Source organism: Euprymna scolopes, chromosome 38, assembly GCF_053919585.1.
Source record: "Euprymna scolopes isolate OS-2025 chromosome 38, ASM5391958v1, whole genome shotgun sequence".
Taxonomy (NCBI): domain Eukaryota; kingdom Metazoa; phylum Mollusca; class Cephalopoda; order Sepiida; family Sepiolidae; genus Euprymna; species Euprymna scolopes.
In genome coordinates this window covers 872,689-880,188 of record NC_136519.1, presented here as the reverse complement: position 1 = coordinate 880,188, position 7,500 = coordinate 872,689, and the positions used below count along the sequence as shown (strand labels likewise).

Genomic DNA, 7,500 nt, shown 5'->3' with positions numbered 1-7,500 from the left:
TTACAACGATATCTTTCACGTTTAATTTGTTAACTGAAAAATATTTACAGCGATATCTTTCACGTTTAATTTGTTAACTGAAAAATATTTACAACGATATCATTTACGTTTAATTTGTTAACTGCAAAATATTTACAGCGATATCATTTACGTTTAATTTGTTGGCGGTAAAATATTTACAGCGATATCTTTTACGTTTAATTTGTTTACTGTAAAATGTTTGGCAAGGGAGTGCTTCAATTCTCACTTGCCGAAATTGGAAAATGCAGAAAGAAGTGCAGAAGATATACAAAACTGAGATAAAGATAATATATGTTGCAACCCAATCACATGTGATGGTTGAAAATTACATCAGTAACGGTTACATTAGAGCGGAATTAGAAGTGTTTATGTGAACAATCCCGGGCAACCTTCGGTTGTCTTGCTGATCCAATTTGTTTGGTTGGTGAGGCAACCCACAAGAACGGAAAATAACTTTAGTTGAATAAAGAGATTGATATCTACTATATAATAAAATGATTGTAGAAATTTCCCCCTGGACCAAAATATGCCACATACACATTTATTATGTATCTGTTCTTCAGATGCTGCACTTCTATTTCTTGTTCTCTTTCGGTGGAGGAGAAATCCTTCACGACTGAGACAATTTTTATTTTTGTACCTTTTCTCCACGTTAAAAAACGACCCTGGTGTCTAACTCTGTCCCATGGGGACGCATAGTAAATAGGTACTATCTTATGTAACTTTAGGACACCATTTTAGACACATTTAGTCGTTATAATAAAATCCTACAATCGCAACATTTTTTGATGAGGTAGTTCCTATTTTCCCTCTAAATCTTATCACCTCCACTCATCACAGAGATTATATACAGACCTTATAACTATTTTTACCGGCACCCTTCGTAAATAGTTCATACACTTATATACATACCGGTATCTTTCCAGTTACCGATTAAAAAATAATAATTTCTACTTTCGAAATTTCCGACTTTTCTCATTGGCTGAGAACTGACGGATCCATTATTCGGGAATAAACAACTTATTAAAAAAAAAAAAACGAACGCATCAAACCTTCACAACCACGGCGTCTTTCTCTACATGAAGCAATCGTTTTATAAGTATTAAACCAACTACAAAATTCTTAACTGCTCATAATCGTAATTTTACGTATTAATAACCATCTTAGCAGCAGCCAAATAACGTAACTCTGAAAAGCTCTGACTGTCGCCCAGGTGGTCGAGTTTCAATCCTGGCCTGGGGTAGTTGCTAGTCTAGCCGCACTTATGTGGCGTGATACAGCGAAACAGTACTCTATGCGGATATATATATATATATATATATATATATATATATATATATATATATATATATATATATATATATATATATATATTGCGATGCCTTTTTGTAATTGCGATGCCTTTTTGTAATTGATGCTCCGGAAGAAAAATCCGTATGGGACCCTTCATCTTCTTTTTAGAAACTCTTAGTATGTGTTTACATTGCTTAATGGTTATTCCAGATGGTTCATGGTACACAAGAACTGTAAACGAAAGCAGAAAATTAGAATCCTCCGAATCACTTAACTGCAGGTGGCCGTTAGGCGGTGATTGTTAAAAAGAAAAAAAAAAAAGCAATATAAATAAAGATTAAAAAATAACTCCACCAAAGCTTGGATAGAAATAAATAAAATAAAATAAAATATATTAAAGATCAAAAGTTTGTTATAAAAACAATGTTAAGCACTATTCCTATTAAAATAGGTCCATTACACCAGACCAAAGTCAGACCAGGTCAAATTTGATTGGAAAAACACAGATCCCTAAAATAGGATTCATTCAACTGGTAACAAAATTTGTCCTGTTAAGTCATAGTGTTTGAAACAACAGGCATTAAACCCATCTTCCTTCCGAAAAGAGAAAGTAATGTCTGGGAGGAGGGAATTCTAAAAGGTCGGGAAATGCTTTCAGATTAAAAGGAGAGGTAATAATGCATTTTGTGATGTGATATTCTTTTTATATTCATGGATTGTAAAATTATTAAAAAATTTTACTTTTTTTTGTTTTGTTTTTATATTTGCTTTGTTTTTTGGAGGGTGTCCTGTACGGAAATTTAACTTTTTTAATTGTAATGTTATCCGACACGTTAAGAATATGTTAAATAAGGTAGAATCGTTTGTTAAAGGATGAATACTTCGGGAGGGGGGCTATCCCCTGTCAAGTTACATGATAGGGAAAGCAATATCATGCAACAGCGTGAATGAGTAAGATTTTCAGTAGGATTGATTATGTTAAATTATGTTTTGTCTTCTTTAGAAGTAACAGCACGAAACCGACGAAATCATGTTGAATATGTGACGTGTGTGTGTGTGTGCGTGTGTGTGTGTGTGTGTATGTATGTATGTGTGTGTGTCCCAAAAGTAACCATCTACTCTTATGCTCATTTATATTTCAAAATAAATAGTAAATTTTGTAACACGCACACACACTCTCTCTCTCTTATATATATATATATATATATATATATATATATATATATATATATACATATATAATCAACCACGCTGATGAGCTGTAGATACGATGAAACACGTGTCTGTGTCTGTAAATAACGATATTATATGCTAGTAAATTTCCCTCACCCCCTCCCTCTCTCTCTCTCTCATATATATATATATATATATATATATATATATATATATATATATATATATATATATATATATATTAGAGCTATTAAAAAAGGAAGACTGAGTGTGTTTTTTGTATCCATGGTAAAAAGAAGGACGGAGGGAAACATTCGATGGAGGTTGAAAAAAATTTTGATAAATAAGGGTGTAGCGCCGGCCGACCAGGTTCGTCCTCACTTTTCACAGCCGAATCGGGTTTTTTTTTTGTTTTTGTTTTTTTTTTTGTATAGGGAAATGAATTTAAATGGGGGTAATCACTAAAATGAAATAAAATTATCGGAATAGAGAAAAAAAATCGGGGAACGAACCTTCAGATGAAATAACGAGTGAGCATGACTTACGATAGCAAATGAGTCATTGCTGAAATTCATTGCCCATCGGGAGTTTTTAAGCAAATGGACCGTTATAGCAGAACCATACATATTACTTAAGGTGTCCGTTGGTCGGTAGATTTCATTTTGGATTTTATTGGCACTGCAACTACATTTAAATTGATAAATGACATTATTTATATGATGGGGGGGGCAGAACATCATTTCGAGTTTTGTCGAAAACACCACATGTACATTGGATGCAAAACAGCAATGTTCAACAGCTAAGCTAATCTGTTTGATGAATTTTTCACTTATTGTCCCTAACCAAGGTAAACGAATGTAAATTGAACATTTAGCCGCCATCTTCATTTTTATTTGAGAAAAATTATTTATTTTTCTTTTTATGACGGAGGTAATCACATCATGAGGGTACCCATTATTGGACAACGTGTTCGTGATTGTTTTTAGTTCTTCATCCAGTTTAGATTGCAAACAAATCATGAGGGCATGATGTATTAAGATCCAAATCAAATTATACTTTCGTTTGTTAGGGCAAAATGAATCCACACGTGTATATTCATTTTATACGTCTAGCAGTGTTCTTAGATATATATTGTACAAAAATTAATCCGAAAAGTATTGAAAATCTGATCTTAGACATAGTCTTTTTCTATAGATAAAAAAAAGACTTTTTACAGGGGATTAGTTTGCGTTACACCGATCGTAAACTATAGATAATACTATTATCTATAACAGAAAAAAAGATAATGTTTAAGATCGTCAAGCCCCAATATCAGCTGATCCTGGATATGACCTTAAACTATATCCGATGGTGAGGCTTCAGCTTGCAAGCTTTGGGGAGCCATCCTTTAATTCCCATTGCACCCAGGTCCATTCTGACCCGGACTGGTAGTACCTGTTAGGATCCCAACTATGGGTAACATAGAAACTGACTTTAAAAAAATATATACTCTATTAAAAAATTGTTCTTCAAAATCACTGGATTCTGCATTAAATAACCTGAAAAGGGTTGATATGCGGTAAAACAAAAACAACCAACCAAATATCAGCTGACGTAATATTGTAAGCAAACACCGACGGAATTTGATGGAAAACATTATAATTATTATTTTTTATATTTGATTATTTTTGCAAATTAATCGACCAGGCAAATTATTTCTCGTAATATATAATAATCAATAGGGGATTGTTTCTATAATAATACATACGCAATCTGCATAAATTAAAATATCATGTGTAAGTGTATTGTACGACCGGGCACTGCCGGGCGGTCAGCTAGTATATATATATATATATATATATATATATATATATATATATATATATATATACATATATATATATACATATATATATATATATATATATATATATATATATATAGATAGATAGATAGATAGAGAGAGAGAGAGAGAGAGAGAGATATGACTACTTCATTTAATCACATAAATTAATATATGGAGATATGATTTTATGCGTAAATGTTCAGTATTTACTACAACAGTGCTCAATACATTCGTAGAGTAAGGTAGTAAGTTATGAAAATATATATGGCAATTAAGCTACAAAGAATATTCCGCGTTTCATTCTCTTGAGAATTCGTCATAAGCCTGATGAATTCTCACGAGAATGAAACGCGGAATATTCTTTGTAGCTTAATTGCTATATAGATTTTCATAACTTACTATACACACACACACACACACACACACACACACACACATATATATATATATATATATATATATATATATATAGTCAGTAAAAATATAATTTTATTTAAAAAAAAAAGATGTTTTATTATTATTTCATTAGCGTGGTATGGATGAAATGTCCAAAAGTAAACAAAAACTAATCCGCGGTTTTAGTGTTTTGTTTAATCGAAACTCGTTAACTTACCTACAAATGTTAACTTACCTACAAATGTTAACTTACCAACAAATGTTAACTTACCAACAAATGTTAACTTACCTACAAATGTTAACTTACCTACAAATGTTAACTTACCTACAAATGTTAACTTACCTACAAATGTTAACTTACCAACAAATGTTAACTTACCTACAAATGTTAACTTACCTACAAATGTTAACTTACCTACAAATGTTAACTTACCAACAAATGTTAACTTACCTACAAATGTTAACTTACCTACAAATGTTAACTTACCTACAAATGTTAACTTACCAACAAATGTTAACTTACCTACAAATGTTAACTTACCTACAAATGTTAACTTACCAACAAATGTTAACTTACCTGCAAATGTTAACTTACCTGCAAATGTTAACTTACCTACAAATGTTAACTTACCTACAAATGTTAACTTACCTACAAACGTTAACTTACCTACAAATGTTAACTTACCTACAAATGTTAACTTACCTACAAATGTTAACTTACCTACAAATGTTAACTTACCAACAAATGTTAACTTACCTACAAATGTTAACTTACCTACAAATGTTAACTTACCTACAAATGTTAACTTACCTACAAATGTTAACTTACCTACAAATGTTAACTTACCTACAAATGTTAACTTACCAACAAATGTTAACTTACCAACAAATGTTAACTTACCAACAAATGTTAACTTACCTACAAATGTTAACTTACCTACAAATGTTAACTTACCTACAAATGTTAACTTACCTACAAATGTTAACTTACCTACAAATGTTAACTTACCTACAAATGTTAACTTACCAACAAATGTTAACTTACCAACAAATGTTAACTTACCAACAAATGTTAACTTACCTACAAATGTTAACTTACCTACAAATGTTAACTTACCTACAAATGTTAACTTACCAACAAATGTTAACTTACCTACAAATGTTAACTTACCTACAAATGTTAACTTACCTACAAATGTTAACTTACCAACAAATGTTAACTTACCTACAAATGTTAACTTACCTACAAATGTTAACTTACCAACAAATGTTAACTTACCTGCAAATGTTAACTTACCTGCAAATGTTAACTTACCTACAAATGTTAACTTACCTACAAATGTTAACTTACCTACAAACGTTAACTTACCTACAAATGTTAACTTACCTACAAATGTTAACTTACCTACAAATGTTAACTTACCAACAAATGTTAACTTACCTACAAATGTTAACTTACCTACAAATGTTAACTTACCTACAAATGTTAACTTACCTACAAATGTTAATTTAACTACAAATGCTACGTTCGTTGTGAACCCGACCGATCACCGACCAGTGATGACAGATCGAATTCAGAAGTTTTCTTTCATCAACTTTTCCAATTGACTAACTGAACGCAAATTTATTATTCTTTGCAGCACTTTTTCATCTTATGCCTGTTATAATGGCAACAAAAAGTGATGGCCCTGTTTTGCCTCAGATGCTGCAAGTAAACGCAATTATCTCAGTGAACAAAAAGAAAGCGTTCCATTTGTTTTTGTTATCATGAAAATGCAACAATCAAATGCAGCAGTTGCTTCTTCATAATATAATTTCACATAAAACAAAAGTGACCTATTTGTTTCACAAAAGAAACATTCTCGTCATAGCTAAAATACTTTATTTCCTTGTATTTGTGCCGCTTAATACAAACATTACATATCGGGAAGGAAACTTTGGCGGGAAGGCTAAATGAAGCGTTTTAGGCTGGAAGTCGTGCCAAAAACGTTTCTGGTGGAATTTGTTGATTAGACAAGAGAGCGAAAAAAATGTTATTTAAAACTTAAGAATAACCGACCAGATAAAAAGATATTTAAGACTTTACCGTGACAGACTGCATAAAATACTTTAAACTTTAACCCGATAGACTAACAAAAATTTGGCATAACAGATAGACGAAAATGATTTTTTTAAATTTTACAATCTGAGATAAACTGACATGGTGCTGTAATATTTTTCTGAAATCCTTTGAATGTTTGATGAGTTTTGTTAACTGATTCTATCACATTTGTTTAAAACAATGATACGAATGAACCTTTCGAACCTTTTAGACTTATTATATCTGTATTACCAGGGTTATCCGGCATTACCCAGGGCAAAAGTGTGTCGTATTTCCATTAAAACGTCTATTTACTCTTCTTTATCGGTCTTTCTATCTTTCTACCTCCCTTATTTTTCCCTTCTTATTTATCTTTGCCTTGCCAATTCGTTTACCCGCACACACATACGGCTTTCATTTATATAGATTGCTCGATGAACGGATTAGTATTTTCTTTCCAAATAGTACATAGTAAGAAAAAAAAAGTGACCCCATGGACGAAGCCTGGCCCAGTTGACATCTAAAAAACGAATATCTTTTCTTAAATTATATATTATTTAATCGGGACAATGTCGATCAAGAATATGGCAACTTTTGGGGTGTTTGTTTTGTAGTATTATTTACTTTTAGTTGGACATACGTGCATACACATACACACAGACGGCTACCTTTTATAAAATATATGTACCATGTTGGTTTAACAGGACACTAA

General features: G+C 31.6%; 1 protein-coding gene across 1 annotated transcript in view; it reads right to left on the bottom strand.

The window, feature by feature from the left end:
• LOC145263046 (uncharacterized) overlaps positions 1-7,500 on the bottom strand; it is a 29,671-nt gene that overhangs the window by 8,039 nt on the left and 14,132 nt on the right. The gene's annotated exons all lie outside the window — the stretch shown is intronic.